The following is a 19,682-nucleotide window of genomic DNA, read 5'->3' on the forward strand; positions in this document are numbered from 1 at the left end:
TACCCCAGAAAGACATGTTCTTAAATTTAATGGATTCCTGTGGGTGTGAAATCCATTGTGAATAGAACATTTTGATGAGACTACTTCAGTTAAGGCATGACCTACCTCATTTACGATGGGTCTTAATCCTCTTACTGGAGTGCTTTGTAAACAAAATGAAATTCAGTCAAATAGGGAGAAAGCCACAGAAGCAAGAAATTGAAAGCAATGAAACCCAGAAGAGAAGGGAGAAACCAGTAGATGACTCCATGTTCCTTGCCATGTGGCAGAGAAGTCCAGGATCCTAGTAGCTGATCTTTAGGATAGGAAGAAAGCATCACCTTGATGATACCTTGATTTGGACATTTTCCCAGACTCTAACTGTAAGTGAATGAATTCCTATTGTTGCAGCCAAACAATCTCATGGTACATTGCTTTAAGTAGCCTAGGAAACTGAAATACTCTTCATATTGCAAGAACATCTTTTCCCTATAATCTGAAACTTTTGTTCTATTTTCACAGTTGAATTTGGCTTTTATATGGTGCTTCAGTCTGGAAGGCTGCCGAAAACAGATACCATAAAATGGATTGGCTTTTAAAAATAGGAATTTATTAGTTTACAAACTTATAGTTTTAGACTGAGAAAAATGTCCATATCAAGGCATCATCAGGCAATGTTTTCTCCCTGAAGAACAGCTACCAGAGATCCCAGACACTTTTGTCACATACTGGTGTGTCCTGGTCTCTCCCTTCTCTTACCGGTTTCATTGCTTTCAGTTTCTTGCTTCTGTGGCTTTCTCTCTCTTTCTGTATTCACCCCATTTATAAAGGACTCCAGAAAAAGGATTAAGACCCATGCTAGGCCATGCTTTAACTGAAGTAACATAATCAAAAAGCACTACTTATAATAGGTTTCCACCCACCGGAATGGATTAGCTTTAAGAACAAGAGTTTCTGGGATACATGCATTTTCAAACCACCACATATGGTAATCTTTTCATGTAGAAATGTTTGCTTTTGTGTATTTTCATGTAGTCACCTTTACTATGCCTTCGGAAGTTTGGGCCTTGCTTAGAAAGTCTGAACCCACCTAAGACTATTTTTAAGATCACAAAACTTTATAGTATGTTTAAGATTTAATCCTTACATCTAAAATGTTAGCCACATGGAATTATTTTTATCTAAAGAGTAAGATAAGGGGTCAATTTTTTCATGTGACTAGCCAATTGTCCCAATATTATCTGCTGAATAATCCATTGTTTTATCCCTGATTAGAATTACCTTTGTAGGATAGTAATTTCCTTTATGTAATTTGGGTCTATTTTGTCTTCTCTCTTTTCTACCATCAATCAAATCTATCTAGTTATACTTTCAATAATAACAACTATAGTTATTCCTGTTTTATAATATTATGTAATATCAGTTAGGGCTTGTCTCTATCTCATCCCTATTATTTTTCTGCTTCAAAACTGTTTCTTATTTTCTGCATATTTAGTCTTCATTTGACTTTAAAAATCAGCAGGTCTAGTTCCAAATATATATATACAAATTCCAAGGTAATCATATTTTAGAGAGTAGAACATTCCTATAAAAAGGAGAGCTATTGAATTTAAAGATTAGTTACCTTATGAAATTTAACCTTAGTAATCTCCTGACTTAAATTATAAACTCTTTTTATAAGGATATTACAATTAGAAACACTAGGCTAAGATATCTATGACAAAAGTAGTATTACCCAATCTATTTTATTTTTATGACCTGCCACTGGTTTTGTAATTGAGCATGTGTTTATCTTAATTAATTAAAAATCATTTGTATAAATTGTCTTTGAATTTTCACCATTACCTCATTCTGTCCCCATTAGTCACATCTCAGAAAAAAAGAATCAGCTTTCAGATTCATTGCTTATGTGTCACATCATCCCACTTAGAAACAAGAAAAAATGAACTACTCTGAATTTATTGTACTAGGAGTATAAACAGTTGTTCTTTGGGTTTTGCTTTGATTTGTAGATAAATCATTACTCTAACTTGTGTACAATTTCTCTTCCACTGATTTGATTTATTTTAGCCTCACTTAGAAAACTCCTTCTTACGAATCATTTTTAAAAGGCACTTTTTTTCTCTGTTTCTGAATACATGTACCTCAAAAAAGAAGATAAAAAAGATAAATTACAAGATTAGTGCAGGAGCTCTTTGCTGTAGGGACTAAGTGAACCAAGAGGCTGAATATGTGATATGTAACAGACCAACCAAAGGAGATGACTCACAGTTGTTTAACTCAAAATTATGTTTATTTTTAAATATATGAACTTTTTATTTTTAAATAATTCTTGATTCACAGACAGCTTCATTATGTATGGGAAACCTCCCCACTGGTAATATCTTGAGAGTAGCAGTACAGCATCTAAACCTAGAAATGAACATTGGGAAAATCTACTGGACTTATCTAGATTTCCCCCTTTTTACATACACTTATTTGCATGTGAATGTGTGTATGTTGTTCAATGCAATTTCATCACGTGAGCACAGCCTCCATTCAGATACTCAACTGCTCATTCTATGACAACACAGCTTCTCCCTGTTGCCCTTTGTAGCCACATTCATCCCATCACTGCAGTGTTAACCTCTGACAACCACTAATCTGTTCTTTATCTCTATCATTTTGTTATTTCAAGAATATTGTTATATTCTATATTAGAAATTGATTTTTTTTCACCAAGTTATTGGGTGTAGTCACATTGCTTTTTCCTTTATATTGCTGAATGATATTCCATGGTATAGATATGCCACAGTTTGCTTCACCCTTTGCTCATTGAAGGGCATTTGGGTTATTTCTAGCTTTTAGCATTCATGTACAGGTTTTTGAATGTGAACATAAACTTTCATATGTCTAGGATAAATGCTTAAGAGTGCAATTGCTGGGTCATATGAAAGCATATAATCAGTTTCATTAGAATCTGTGAAACTATTTTCCAGAAGCCTATGCTCATACCAGCAATGTATGAGTGATCCAGTTTTTCCACATTTTTGCCAGCATTTGGTGTTATCATTATATTTTATTTTCACTACTCTGATATGTAGATAGTGATACCTCCTTCTGGTTTTAATTTACATTTCCCTGAAGTTAAGCATCTGTCCGTGTATTGCCAAACTGTTTTCCAGAGTATAATATGTATCTCCTCTTTGGTGAAATATCTGTTCATATTTGCTCACATTTTAATTGGATAGCTTTATTGTTTCTCTGTTGAGTTTTAAGAGTTCTTTATATAATCTAGATTCCAATCTTCAGCTTCTCTTTTCTCCCTTTAATATGGTATTTTGAAGACTAGACGTTTTAATTTGTGAGATCCAATTTTCTTTACTCTTCATTTATTTATTTATTTTTTCTTTTTTCTTTTATGGACTATGCTTTTGGTCCCATATCTAAGAACTCTTTGCCAAGTCCCAGTTCCCAAAATTTCCACCTATGCATTTTGCTAAAATGTTAACAGTTTTACATTTTATGGTTAAATCCAGATCCATTTTTAGTTAATTTATGTATAGTGCTTATTTATTAAAAGAAATTTTTATAAAAAGGGGTGATGTATGGTTAGTTTTGTCATAAAGTTGCTTTAGCTATGTGCTGTGATCAGAAACTACCTCAAAGTAGCATAACTAATTGGCAGTTGAAAACTTAGAGGAGTGAATAAACTTCTCTTATATTTTGAGCCTACAAATTTACCTTTTTATACTTATCATATGTTTTAGTTTGCCAAAAGGCTGTCAACGCAAAGTACCAGAAAAGGGTACTTTTATAATGGAAATTTATTTGTGTAAAAGCTAGTTCTGAGGCTGTGAAATGTCCAAATCAAGGCACCACCAGTGGTTCTTTCCCACAAAAGTTAACCACTCTTGATCCTGATGTCTGGTCACGAGGCGAAGCAAGATGCTGCCAATCTCTGCAAAGTTCTCTGCATTCCCCTCCAGAATCGACCTTCTCCCAGAGTTCAGGTGTGGGCAACCAAGCACGGGGCTTGTCTCTTTTTGGGCCTCCTCTTTCAGTCTTGACTGCTCCACTTTCTTTCTGAATTCAGTTGTGAGTTATCAGGCATATAGATCATCTCTCCCTGGGCCTCAGCTCCTTGAGCCTCTTGGCCTTCCGTTTTCCTGTAGTCCTCTCTCTCAAATGGCAGGATCAGTATAATATGTCAGCTCCCTTTTCCTGTCTCTGCTTTTATCAGACCCAGAAAGAGAGTGGAGACTCAACCTGAGTATGCCTCACTGACATCGTCCAGTCAAATGGGTCTTACATCCACAGGAGTAGATTAGTTCAAAAGCATAATTTTTCTCTTTTTTGGGATTCAGAAAAGAATTTTGAACTATACCATAATTTCTCTACCTGAAAAATACATTTTGGAATTTAGAACCCAAACCAAACCCTTCTCAAGCCATCAACCTCTGAAATCCCCTATTATGTACAATAGGGCAATATTTTCCAAGATAGATTTGGAAAATAGTTATATCTATCTTACAGATAACTGTAATCTCTCCTAACATCCATTTTTTCAGCCTTTAAAATCCCCTAAGAAAAATGTCCATCCATCTTTAATTCATCAAATTGAATTAGAAATGAGATTCTCTTTCTTCATCTATAGTTTCTTTCTTCGTACTTGATCACATGTTTCTTAAAGAGAATATCCTCTTCAAATTGCCCCAAGAATGAGAAATTCCTTTCTATGGTTATTGTTTTTTTGCTAAAATTACATGCTTTCATCAACCTGTTTTCACAATCATAGTTTCAAGGCCAAATAGCTTGACTCCCCAGGTTGCAGTACTGTGTCCTGTTTTTTGACCCACATGGGTTAATTTTGAAAAGGCCAATATTATAATTGAGATAATATTTTCTAAAAATCTTCTTAAGGGTTAATAAACCAAAGATCATTACAGGTTTTTCAATTTAACTCATTCAGCTTTTGGAACCAGAGTGAGAAAATTAGAAAAACCAATTCATTCCCTTTAAACCTTAGGCTGGGATTCCCAATAGTAGGAATATCTAGCCAAAAGCTAAGTAAATCAACAAGTCACTGGATTTGAAAGAAAAAATATGCAAAGAAGCAACATGAGTCGTTGATATGGTAAAGTCAAATGGCAGTAGATGGTTTGACCCCCATCCCACTGTACCCAAGGCCAGAATCATTTGTGCTCCAGAATTAAGGATGAAAAGGAAAAGTATGGGAAGACAGAATGAATTGAGTTAATTGAGGTTTTTTTTTTTTCAGTTTGCCCCCACACCCTACTCCCACCCCTAGCTTCATAGGAATCATATTGTTACTGAGCAAAAGCTGGGTTCTTTGCCTGATGCACTTCAAATGACCAGTTCCTAAGACATTGGGGTTTCAAAGAGAAAGAGTTTATTCCAAGGTATGCAAGGAGCTCAGATGGCCTGGAGATCTAAAATTTGTCTCCTTGAGTTTGAGGAGTGAAGGGTTTTTATTGATTCAAACAGGGGTGGGTGGGCTGATTATCATTACAATAGGAAGTATAAACAAAACTAAGATCAGTTTAGAATAACTATAAATAAGGGTGAGACCAGTGAGTTTCAGTAATTTCAGGTGTTAACTTTTGGCTACTCTATAATTTACTGGAAAAGTAAGAATAAAAGTATCTATATAATAATTCAATTATCGTAATCAACTGTTTATTCTTAACTCTCAGTTACAATATCTTCAGCCATAGTCGGTAAATTTTTAAGGTTTAAGTCCTAAAATATAAACCTTGGAGGTGAAGCCAGAGAAGAAATAGGATGTCAAGAAGAATCAGCCTACAGGTACAGGAGGGACTTTCATGTCCGCAGGAAACTGAACTAGGTATGCACCTTCCTATAGAATCACTCATAGGATGAAGATCCCCCTTCTACACCAACAAGGTCTTGAGACCCTCTAAATTGCAAATGTGGGAATAGTGCCACAGAGAATCAGTGGGTACTCTGCATGTCAGTTTAAGGTAGTACTGTTTGGAAATCAAGGCCATCTGAAGTCATTAGGAGTATTGGGAAAATGCAAGACTGCTTAGTGGTTGTGTTGCCAGATTTTCTCTAGGTTCTTTGCTATGTTACAAGAAAAGAATTTTAAGTATGTGCCAGTTTAGTTAGGCCAGTGGTTTATTAAGAAAATGAGAGAAGAGAAATGCAAGAAAATAACAGATTATGGGTCTCAGATATACTTGCAGGGTGGTCCAGGCAGAGACAGGAAAAGGGCTAAAAAGGGGTAAAAAAGCCTGATTTACAGACTACAAATCTCTGTTGCAGATTAAAAGTCCCCAGGTCTACTTGCATGCTAATCTGGGGAGGGAGGAAAAGGGCAAACATGACAAGTTTGGCTTCTGCACTTGCTTTTTAAACCATTAATGATTCTGCCCCTTTGCTAATACCCAGCTAGGCATCCCTGTTGCTGGTAGTTTGACTGGTTACTCTACCTGTCAATCACCCAGGAACGCCCAATGATAAGGCCCCTTGAGAATATCTGGGGCTTTTCCTTAATCCAGGATGACTTCCTGTTCTGCATGGGGCTTCGTGCTGGGTTCTTCCAGCAGCGGTCTTGTGGGGTCTCCATGGCTACATGTTCCACAGCCGTGTTTTTGTGCCAGATCCCAGACGTGTCTCTTTATTCCCTAATCTAATCTGCCTCAGTGCAGAGTGAAAATGTACTATACTCCAGGATCACAAGAAATAATCAGGAATCCATACCAGAGAGACTTACAGGTAACCCCAGCTATTCAACTCTTGGGAAATATCTAGGATATCATCAAACATATGTGTTCATCTTAACATTATTTATTATAGTGAGTAACTAAAACAAAATGCAATTGGATAAATAAAGTATGTAAATATCAAATATTGGAGTGTCATATAACTATTAAAAGTTTTGACATTGATCTGTGAGTAATTGTGATATAGCAAAAACCTTGGCCAGTCTTTTTCCCCTGCTCTTGGGGACATAACCTCTGAATCTTTGGAATTTCCTGTGATAGGAGTGTCTTGTTCTTCATGGTAGGGCCAGGAGCACACCTGATAATTGCAGGGTGGGTCCAGCCAAACCTTAGGGTAGGGGCTAGCCACATCAGGAAAACCAACCATGTGATTAGGAGTTTGGGGCTTTGAGCCACAGCATATCAGCCAACCTCCCTGACTTCTGGGAGGGAACAGGGGGCTGATTGAGTTCAATCATTGATTTTATCAATCATGCCTACTTAATGAGACCCTGTACAAACTGGGAACACTTGAAGTCCCGAAAAGCTTCCTTGTTTTTGATAAGATCCATCATCGTACCTGGAGGGTAATGCATCTTGACTCCACCTGGAGAGGACATAGAAGCTTACATTTGAAACGCTACCAGACTGCCCTGTGTGTCTCCTCTTTTGGCTTCTTATGTGTATCATTTTACAGTAACAAAACTATAATCATTTAAGTAGAGTTCTGTGAGTCAGTCTAGTAGATTATCAAACTTGAGTGGGGGGGAGGGGGTGAGAGTGGAAAACCCCCAAATTTGTATCCTGTTGGTCAGAAGTTCAGGTGACCAGGGCCCCAGAACTTGTGACTGGTACCTGAAGGATAATCTTGTGTAGAGCTGCCCTCAACCTGCGGGGTATGAACTAACTCCGGGTAGAGTCAGAACTGAATGGAACCTGGTTACTGCAGTTTGCAGTTGCTGGTTGAACTTTTGATATCCAACACAGTAATGTTATACCAAAAGTTATTTCACAATATTGTGTTAGGTAAAAACGCAGATAAAAGAACATTGTATATCATCTGATTCCATAATATAAGTTTTTATTTCATTTTACAGGTTTTATTTTATTTTACAGTTTTTACAGTTTTATTTTATTTTACAGTTTTTATTTTACAGATGGAAGGATTTGGGAGTCATTATATTTTATTTTTAGCATTGGTTCTTTGAGTATTCTATTCTTCTCTACCAATAACATGCATAACTTTGGAATTCCATATAAAGAATGTGACCAAACCTTGAGGTTAGCTCTGAAGGAAATGAATAGCTTTGTTTCTCCTGAAGTATAAGATCTGTGGTAACATTTATTCTATACACATCATTCCAAGTCGTTTATAACACAGCAGAGAGGCAAAGAGACAGGCACTATCCAAGAAGTGTTATTTCAGGGACATTTCAGATCTGTCACAGTGCCCAGACGTACTAAGCAATGCATAAATATTTGTGGAGCAAGCCTGAATAATCTCACAATTTGGGTGTAGGTTTGGTCAATTGTTTCTGAACTTTCTAAGCCAGTCTCCTACTTTATGGAATCCCACACCCATACACACACACACACACACAAAGTTTTCAAAAATCATTTGCTAAATGATCCACTTTCAAAAATCTGCTAAATGACAAAGAATTAAAGACAAAGATGCTTTTGCTAAATGACACTACTAGATATGCTCTTTGAGCCAGAGAGGCTGTGTTTTCCTCGAGTGAATTTTTCTTCTAACCTCCCATTTCTGCTGACACATGTCCTGCCTCTTCCTGTCTATGCTGTGAGTCTTACCCAGGTTCAAAGCAGAATGCCTCAGGTTGAGTTCTGTGGTTTTTCTGGGGCTTCTGCAGGCACCTATTTCCATGTGGCCTCTCTCAGAGCATTGAAATACACTGCTGAGTCGCTGAACCATAAGGTTGTGGTGGCATGGCTGATGAATTTGTCTGGTTTCTTAAAGTTGGAGAATACCAATCCTCTGTTACATTCTCCTCATTATTGGACCCTGAAGAATAAGGGAAATTGTTTCCACATGTGGTGGTTGTTTATACCAGAATAAATAATGTTTGCCAGTACTAGCTTCGAACACACAGTTTAACTTCACAATGTCCTTTCCCAGCATAGAAATTGCAATATTAGCTTGAGTTACCTTCTGGGCCCTGCCAGATGCTACAAGAAAAAAGAATTAGTGTGATGCTCCTCGAGGCATTCGTGCAATTGTAAGTAATTAAAGTAGGAATGAGGTCTATGATTCCCAAGCCCAATGCCCTACTCTCCTAAGCCCATTAGACAATAACAACCTGCCCCTGCCTCCGAACTTGGGAGTTGAGGGGAGCCTGAGTCTTGTGTTTGAGGCAGATGAAGGCTATAGCTGCCCTCACAGTCTGGAACAGAGTGTTGGAAGTTCTTCCCATGGTGAAATGTGCTGTTTCCTTTCTCAAATATAGGTCTATATGCCTGTCCTGTGCCTGAGAAGACACATGCACAGTTTCTGAGCTGTGAGAAGCTTCTGTACCAGAATGGGAAATACAATCTCGTATCTCAGTTTGCTTGTGCTACCATGGCTTTTTCACACAGTTGAAGATTCTCACCAGGAAGATTTCTACTCTCCCAGGAATCAGGCTTGGGAAACCTTTGCATTTATGAACAACAAGTACTTATTACTGAGATGTATTTCCCCCACACCCCCAATTTCAGTATTGCTGGTGTATTATTGTTTGTTTGTTCGTTTTGTTTTGTTGCTTCTAGCTAGTCATATTTGAGCTTAAGAAAAATAAAAAGTTTTCCAGGAGGAAACATGCATAAAAAATATATTATAATAATTGGTTGGACAGCAATTATATCCAGACATGTACATGAGTTAATTTGAATTGAATGATGCAACCATTTGCCGTATTCAGCCAATGCATCCAAGATAGGATTTTTCATCTCATGAGAAATGCAATTCATTATGAACTATGGTGACTGCTGAGAACAAATAGTGATCCATCATTTTGTATGTTATAGTCTTTCTTGTTTCCAGCCAAAGTCTACAATGAAATATACTCGCAGATTTTCCTTCCAGACAAATATAAAACTATTCATTCCAATCATCATAACTTTTCCTTTCTACTCTCCAAACCATTAGATTCTAGGGGCATTTATATCAGATAAAGTTCCTAGTCTGCTTAATGCAGGTTTCCTAATTGACAAAATTTGTCTAGTTGCAGGTGTCCAACAGCAATCAATAGTGAGTATGTTTTATAAACTCTTGCTTTCAAATACTGAACCCTGTAGTCACAACGAGTACAGCCAAATTTGCCAGACCATGCATTCTTATTTTCTTATTTGAAAAATGTAGCTTCACCAGCTTTGCAAATACTTCCTTCAGCCTACTTCTGTAGCATCTAGGGCACAATGGCTTTCTGCCCAAGCCAGTACCAAATTAGTAACTTTGTTTCAAAAGCATGGAAGTTGGTGGTTTGATTTGCTTGGCATCAATGTGCTGATTTATGATTGCAATTCAGTTGACTGCAGCTTTTAACATCTATTTATTTTCTCATCCTTAAATGGTATTTAGTTAGTGACATCTCAAGACCCTGTTATATTATGATAAATTAGATTTTTTTTGAACTCCAGGATGATTCTTCAACTAATGGTTAAAAAAAGTGATTTCCTGTAGGAGGAGAGATTTGATTGGAACGGGGCACAGGAGGACTTTCTCTGGTGAAGAAAATGTTCTATTTATTGTTTTGTGTGGTAGTTATATGAGTGTATATAATTCTCAAAACTTGTTAAACTAAACAAATAAGCTCTGGGCATTTCATTGTAGGAAAATTATATCTCTATAAAAAAAGGTGAACTGAAATAAAATGTACACAAAGAAAAGAAATTTATCCTACATTTTGTATTTGCTACAGAAATTTATTTGTACTTTTATAATTATTGCAGAATAGCTGTGATCTTCTGTGATTACAGCTTACTTGTACCCTTTCTGTCAATTATCTGAGACTTGGAATCAACAAAGGTTAGCAGGACTTCAATTTGCTCTGAGAAGCTAAATAAACACAAATGAGATGATCAAAGAAAATAGAATACTATACAGTTCCTCTCAAAGATCTGTAGCTACCCAAAAAAAGTGAGTAAATCTCACAAAGGTAATTGTGTGAAAGAAGCCAAACACAAAAGCACATGCTAAAAATTCCATTTACACAAAATAACAAGCACAGGTCATTTTGTGAGCCTTTGTTTTCACTTCTCTTGGGTGAATACCTAGAAGTGGACTTGCTGTGCCATAGCAATTTCCCAACATTTTTAAACATTTTACATTCTCATCAGCAAAGCACAAAAGACTCACATGCTCCACAACTTTGCCACTATGTGGGATTGTCAGAATTTTCATTTTTCCTTTATTTTTGGAAGGGTATTTTTGCTGGCTGTAGAATTCTTGGTAGTCATAGATAGTTTTTTTTTTTCCTTCTTTCAGCTCTTTAAATATGCTATATTGTTCTTTTCTGGTGACAAGCATTATTTTTATTACTGTTCATGTATACATGCAATGTGTCTTTTCCCTTTGATTTTAAGATCTGATCTTTATTTTTGTTTCCAGAAGTTTGACTGTTGCATACCCAGATGTGGCCTTCTTTGTATTTATCATGCTTGGGGTACTCTAACCTTCTTAAATCTGTCCACTGATACCTTTCTCCAACGTTCTCAGTCATTATTTCTTTAAATATTTGTTTGCTCCATTCTTTCCTTTCTTTCTGAGGATTTTCAGTTACATATATGTTAGACCATTTGTTGTCCCACTGATCTCAAAAGTTTGTTTTGCTAATTTTCTTGCTCTTTTCCCCCTTTTATTCTAGTTGGGTTATCTTTTGACCTGTCTTCAAGTCCACTAATATTTTCCTCTATTATTACCAAGTTTCTCTTCAGCTTATTTTTATTATTTCTATTTTCAAGTATATATTTCATTCTCTCTTAAAATTCACATCTCAGCATGCATGTTGTCTAAATTTTCTTTGGCTCCATTAGCATTTTTATCTACTTCTGGCAATTCCAATGCCTGGGTCATCCTTGGTTCTGCTTCTTTTGACTATTTTCTCTTTTGCTTCTTTGTGTTTCTCATAATTTTTTATACCAGATAATTTATATAAAAGAATAACAGAAACTGAAGAAAAAACAAATTTGTTTCCAAAGAAGTCCATGTCCTTTCATCTTCATATTGTTATTGTGTGTGTATGTGGTGTAATGAGGGTCTAAATCAATCTGATTTATTGCTCAGCTTAAAGGAAACAGAATCCAACTCAAAAACTTTTATAAATTTAGAGCTGGTATTTGTAAAAGCCATTTTATTTTCCTTCAGAAAGGATCAGGACCTTCCTTCAGCAGGACTTGGGATCTCAACACTAAAAAAATTCTGAAAATCTCTTTATGCTATACAACCAGAATTGCCTCCTTTACAAATTGTGGGAGATCTCTCTTGTTTCCCAATCTGGCAGCCAGCTTTTGAATCACTGTGCAATTTTGCTTCTTAATCAAACTCTCTCTTCCCTGCTGTCTTGCTCCAATCATCAGAGAGCTGTGCCTTATGCTCTGTAAAATCCTAAATGTCTTGGGATTTGTCTCCAATTTCCAGGACTTTCCCAAGCCTTTAGTGTACTACCTGTACACACTGAAGACACATGGGGAATTGTTGGTAGATGGGTATGGGCTTGCTTGGTAACTGGGGTGCCTTAGAAGTCTAATCTGTCATGCCAGCCAATACATGCTTCTTAAAAGTTCTTTAAACATTTAACTGAATCCCCCCTTTCTTTCTCTGTAGAAGATTTCTCCTTCATCCAATACTTCACCAGAGATGAAAACAATCTCTTTCTGGATTTTAGCTCTTTTAGGTTTTTTGCATACTCAGCTCTCTGATAGTTTCATTTTATTTCTTTTAAATTGCATATTCCATAGCTTATCAGAATTATTTTGATTATTGGAGTGAGAGTGGTGGTTATTTGTAATTTTCTGTGCCCTAACTAGAAGCAGATTTCTAAATATACCTTTAACATTTATTGTAAGTTTTATTTTAAAGTCAAAGGAAACAAATTAGCTGCTATTAAGTAGATTAATCACCATTAAGCTGTGTGACATTTCTTAATCTCCATTTTCTTAGTGAATAATAGTCATTGTAGCAAGTTGATATGGTTATGAATTTCAAAAATAGATATTGGATTGTGTTTGTAATCTGGTCTGTACCAGGGCATGATTAATTTATGATTAGGGCTTTGATTGGGCCAAGTCAGTAGGCCCCAAGGGGTGGGGACTCACAGATAAAAAGCATGGCAAAGGACAGAGTTGAGGGTTTCTGATGCTGGAGTTTTGATGATGGAGTCTGATATTGAAGTCTTAAGCTGGAGCCCTAGGAAGTCAGTACGCAGAGGAAAGAAAAGCAAGTCCCAGGAAGAGAGGACCTGAGCCAGGAAAAAAACAGAGAGGAATAGAGATTAATCCTTAGACATGACACAAACCCCAGGGAGAGAGACAGAGACGTTCACCTGGTAGTCTACAGCTGACCTTGTGGAGAGAAGCAAAGTCTAGAGAGCCTCATAGTCTACAGCTGACCTGTGGAGAAAACAGAGGAGCTGAGCCCAGAGAGCCCAGGAATCTGAACCCTCAGACGTCGGCAGCCATCTTGCTCCAATGTGTGGAAACAGACTTTGGTGAGGGAAGTAAATTACGCTTTATGGCCTGGTATTTGTAAGCTCCTACCCCCAGTAAATACCCTTTATAAAAGCCAACAGGCTTCTAGTATTTTGTATCAGCATCCCTTTGGCTGACTAATACAGTCATATTTATCACAAAAAGTATTTTAATGGCTAAATAATAAGATGTCTCTGATTTATGCTAGTGCTTAAAAAGTTTAACTATTAAATTGTGATTTTCATTATTATTTAATAATATAATTCATCTTCTTTAGTACAGATAGTTATAATGGGAGGGTGTTATGATGATAAAATAATGAAGTTATTTTTTGTTTGGTTTGAATATATCCAACTTGGAGGATATTTTTAAAGTACAGGACTCCTACCTCACCAAAGAGAGGACTCTTTCATATACATCATAATATTCCCAGACTTAGCAAAGTGCTTATCCAAAGTATTTCTTAAATGGATTCAGTTATAGATGAGAATAATGTTATCTTACATCAGTATTGTTTAAATGGCATCTCTTCTTGTGTTTTCCCATAATATGTCCTTTAGAAATACATGAGCAATGTAAAACCAAATGACTGGCTGGCATATGTCAAAATAACACACTCAGAAAAGCTCTGGCTTATGACATTTAAAAATTAAGTTTCTAAAAATGATAAAGAGAATTGAAGAGAAGTTGTCACTATCAGAACAGACAAAGAATATTAAAACATACTAATATAGAAACATGTCTCTGAGGAAGGTACATTATTGAAGTCATAACAAGATATGAAGTCAGTTTAGTCTGCATAAGGCTCACAGACTTCTACAGCATATATAATAGGAGAGATTGTAAATTGGGCAAGTGGATGAGGGGGATAAGGGTTCAGATCATAGCTGAAACAAGAATGAAAATTCGATTCAAAAGTCTTTATAAATGTATGGCTCACAGAGGTAGGTAAAGTCAAGAGGACCAAACCAGAATGTTGGGGGAGCAGATGTAGCTCAAGCAGTTGAGTGCCAGCCTCCCACATGAAGTCCCAGTTTCAGTTACCAATGTCTCCTAAAGAAGACAAACAAACAATGAGCAGACAATGAGCAGACATCGAGCAAAAATGAGCAGACAACGAGCACAAAAAAACACAGTGATCAAGACAATAAACAAACAACAAACAATGAGCAAAAACAGAAAATGAGCAGGAAGCAGATGTGGCTCAAGCAGTTGAAAGCCCACCTACCACATGGGAGGTCCTGGGTTCAGTTCCTGGTGCCCAAGGAAAAAACAGACAAACAACAATGAGCAGACAGACAGCAAGCAAAAACAATGAGCAAGCATATGAGGGAGCCATCTCAAGGAGGGGGAAAAAAAGACACTGAGACCATCACTCAATATCTAAAATAAAAAGACAAAGTTAACATAAAAAAAAAAAATGCGAGGGGCTCATAGGTAAGTTTTGATGTTGCGATAGTAGGATGTCATCACCACCTGGGAGTTGAATCATGTACCCCACAGAAGACATGTTCAAGTCTCAATCTATGTTCCTATGGGTGTTAATAGTATCTTTGAGTACATTAAGACGTGAATAAGAACTTCGAAGGTCTTATCTGGTGGCCAACTAAATTAGGGTGGGCCTTAATCTAGATTGCTAGAGGTTTTATAAAGAGAAGCCAGAGAAAGCCAGGAGGGAGACCAAGGAAATTGCCATGTGATGGAAGCAGAGATGAAAGTCAAGGAGCCCTATGAATTGCAGGAAGCTATCATCAGAATACTATAGACTCTGAGAAAGCATGGGCTTGCTGACGCCTTGATTTGGGACTTCTGGTCTCTAAAACTGAGAGCCAATACATGCTTGCTGTTTAAACCACCTCCTTTTGCGGTATTTGTCATAGCAGCTTTAGCAAACTAAGACAGCATATATATCATTCAAAGTGTAGGCAAGAAACAGAAGGCATCTTCAACTGGTCGTATGAAGAAAATTCATTGAATGGCGTATATAGAGTGGTGTGATAGGATTAAAGGAAACAGGAACTCGCTAGTAACAGTGAGGAGTTGTTACCACCCTTCAGCTTAAAGGAGCAAAGGGAAAAAGTGTTACAGGAGCCTAGTAGGAGCTAGAGCTGTGGAAGAGGGGCTTTTCCACAAGATATATAATTAGAGAGGGTGATAGCCAATGCCAGAACCCCACATCTAAGCCAACATGGACCAAAAGGGGACTTTTCCCACACACAGATCTCATGCCACTTTCTTTGCAGTGGCTGAACTCAAAGATGCCAAAAAACAAAGGAAGCCTGACTGATGCCATTCACAGGGTTCAGAGTAAGACAGACAGGGAGCACAGGTTTGGTGAAAGGGCAAACTGAGAATAACTAGCAAGGGGGAAATAAAACTTTGGATATCTTTGCTCTTGTCTCAAAAATTCTTCAACTCATAGCTGTCCAGAAGGCCAATAATAAAAATCCAAGAGAATTCTCCATTAGTACTTATTAACTGAGAGTTTAATTCTCAGGTCAGAAATTGGACCAGTGCTCAGGGAAGTGATTCTTGGTTCCCTATATAGTGCTCTTATAGTTCAAATTTGGAGTCCAGAAACATGGAAATACCTTATCCATTTGGTTCTTTAGTCAATTAGAGACAGTGTATACTTTTCATACTCTTTATACATGCAGACACAAATGAGTCCTTCTAGCAAGAGGCTCCCGTGGTCTTTGCATATAAATCTTTCTTGCTTTATATAGGAATACATAAGAATATTGAATATTTTAGCTTAAAGAATTGAAGCTGGTTCAAATCCTGGCCTCATTTCTACCATTTCTGATAAGTTATCCTAGAACCTAAAACTCAAACCCAAGTAACTGACCATATTACCTCCTCAGGATTTAAAGAGCTTGGTGATGGCAGAAGAGAAGTTGAAGAGTAAACAGTCCCTGGACACAGTCATTTCTGCCTGCCTGGGCAGCTCTTACCTGCTGTGTGGTAAGGCCATGAGGGGGAGACACTTCTCAGTGCCTGGTCCTGTGAGTCCCTCTTTAGCAGTGTTCCCTGAGAAGCTTCAAGCGATGAAGTATTGGTGGGGAGTTGGGTTGAAATTTCTGCAGTAAGGACTGAGCCAGCGATGGGCAATAAATCTTCATTGTGGGAATTTATGTAGGAAATTAAAGACCAGATTCCTTGCTTCAAAAGTTTCTGAGGCTTAAATAGTTAAAATATCTTGGTAGAGAGTAATCCCATAGATACACTTTGTAGAGTATGAAAAGATTTTTCTGGAAATATTTCCTGGGAGAGGTTTTGTAGCCTGGAGAAGGGATGAGCCTTTCTGGCTGAGCATGGGCACTTCTGAGGACCAAAGATTGGGTTTCCTTTAACAGTGACATCCCCTCTACCCGTAGAGTAATTTCAGAGCTCCTAGCTTTCTCAGAATTAGACCTGAGATTTGTTCAAATCCCTGTGGAAACTCTAAACACTGCCTGGGGTAGAATAAAACTGTCCCCTCCTAGAGCTGCTGGCATCTGGCCCTCCCATGCCCTTGAGGGCTTGTGCTCAGCTCCCCCTGCACTTCCTCTCACTGTGTTGCTAGGGCACAGGAGGACACAGCTGAGTCTGATATTTGGACTGAGAGTTTCTTCAGGTAGAAGGAGGTTTCATTTTTAAAGAGATTGGCCTGAAAACTTTGATTTTGTGTCCTTTAGTTTTCTACTGAGCTCTTCAGGAGGCATTAAAGAGCTTTGTTGGAATACTGGACATACCAGAAAAGAAAAGAATCAGAATAAGTGGTCTGCTAACTGCTAAGTGCAGTTCAGGATCACAGGTGCCGTCCTCAGAAAGGGTAACTGAGCCCTCTGTCTCCTGGGTCACTGAGTCTCCACTGGTCCTTCCTAAAAAATAATTATTTCATTATATTGGAAATATACAGCATGACAGTTTTCAGAAAGAGAAGAAAGATAAAGGGTTTTTTTATGATTATGGAAAATGAGAAACCATAATACATAATACATAATACGATATTACTTACTGACTAATAAGAAAATAAAGAGAACTGAGCAGGGGCTGGAATGGGCCTCAGCTGTGCTCGTTGTGCACTGGCCTGTCCACACTTAATAAACGTTCGTTCTGACTTGTATGGGACTCGGGGGTAAAGAAACAAAGATCCACTCCTTAGATAACCTTGTAGGACACCCACTCAACTTGGGAGAAACCTTCAACCTGCAAGAGCACTTTCCTTCATTTCTCTCCCACACAATTTCTTCTGTTTCTGATCTCGAGGCCCAGAATGGCATGAAGACAAGCGTGCCAATGCATCATTGCAGTGTGAGCAAGACATGCCATGTGCCTGGTCTTTACTGTTTTGAAACTGCAGAGTCTTTGACTTATGCGGTATCTGTAGTCAGGAAGCTCTCCTCGTAGAATGTATGGGAGCAGCCACAATGAAAGGAAAGTCAAGAAGAGACTTGAGGTCCCAGTCACTGGAGATGGAGTTTCTGCAGGTAGAACTCAGCAAGACACATAACCCTCGTCCAAATTATAACAACAAGGGAATAGATTCAAAGTCACACTTTTGTCCCTGGACTATCTGCCCTGAGAATTTTTATTAATAAGGTATGATGTAATTCAGTATTGACCAACTGAACAGTCCTGCAGCAGAGTTATTGTGACTTCCTATATATACCATGTGGGGAACAGAGGAACCATCTGGACTGAAAATAGAGGTGTTTCTGGAGAACAGATCTTAGGTTTCTCTTTACCTTGTCTCTCTACCCCCATTTCCTCTTTATTGAGTAATCCAAGGACTCCAAGTAATCCAAGCAAACTTTGAGGATGCTTCTGCCATAAGAACAATGTCTGGAGAGAGAAAACAGCATGCCCTTCCCAGGACTGCCAGCTCCAGGCCCCACCTGTGCTTAGGGTTTTTGCTCAGCTCCTCCCCAGGCCCTCTCACTGTGTCGCTCAGAACACAGTAGTACACAGCCGAGTCTGACATTTGGACTGAGAGTTTCTTCAGGTGGAAGGAGCTGTCACTCTTAACATGAGTGGCCTGAAATCCTCTGCTGTCCATCTCCTGGTTTTCCAATGAGCTTTTCAGGAGGAGCTGAAGTGCTTTGTTTTGATGTTGGACATACCAAAAAAGGAAAACTGAAGAGGTGGTCTGGTAAGTGCAGTTCAAGGGCAGAGGTGCCCCCTCAGGCAGGATAATGAGGCCTGCTGTCTGGGTCACAGAGTCTCCAGTGGTCCCTCCTAAAAAATGTCAGATTTTGTTCTTTTGAAATATATAAACAGAAAGACAGTCTCAGTGGGGAAAGGGAACTAGCTATCATCATCCTAGGAACAGTAAATCATTAGAAAACAAAATTTTACTTACTGAGAATTAGCAGCAGGATCACAAGCACTGAGCAAAAAGCAGAGAGCATGACTGGTTGAACTGTGGGAAATAAAACGGACTTTGTACCTGTGAAAACAGCAAAGCTGATAAGCTACTGTAGTTTCAGATTCTGAATTCTGGGGTAGGATCTTCTAGTGAGTTGCTCCTTTGTAAAGAGCACCTTCACGCCCTGCAGCAACTCTATATTAGTAGAGAGAACAAAAAATGAAGGAGGGACGGTGTCAAACCATCATGTGAATAAGGGAATGAACATCTGAAGAAAGGAGCGCCCTCTTGTGTTTTGCATGAACCTCTGCAGCCTGCATCATTACTTTCTCATCTGTGTCCTTCTTCCCACAATTGGAGTTTAAATGTAGGTAGAGGAGTGAATGTGTTTGAGACAGGGGTTGGGATTCCATGTGGGAAGCACCAACTTTCTAATGTCACAATGCCTAGAGTCTGTTTTGGATGTCATTGCCTATACTCTCACTAAGATGCCAGAGTATGTTTAGATTCCCAAATCTCCTATTTCTTCAACACTAGTTAATTCCATAATTACCTCCAGCCCAGACCATTACTGAAGCCTTCTAGAGAGTATTTTTGCATTTTGCATGTCCAATGGCACCTCCCCAAGTCAGAGTCAGAAGCTATTAAGAGCTTCCATGCCTTATTCATCAATATTTTTCTTTGCTACTGCATCTTTGGAGGCCATGTGCTGTAGATGGAGCAGAATAGAGGAGACCACCCAACCCACTTCATAATTGGCATGAGTAAGAAATAAACCTCATTTGTGTTAAACCACTGAGATTTTTTAACCATTACATATAGATTTATTAGCAATTTGACTCCATAATTGAAATCAATTATGTTTATACATATGCAGTTGACAGAATTGGAAGAGCATATCAATATCTAAGAAGGAGGATTTAGTGCCAATTTTATGGAGC

This window comes from Dasypus novemcinctus, chromosome 3 (genome assembly GCF_030445035.2).
Source record: "Dasypus novemcinctus isolate mDasNov1 chromosome 3, mDasNov1.1.hap2, whole genome shotgun sequence".
NCBI classification, from domain to species: domain Eukaryota; kingdom Metazoa; phylum Chordata; class Mammalia; order Cingulata; family Dasypodidae; genus Dasypus; species Dasypus novemcinctus.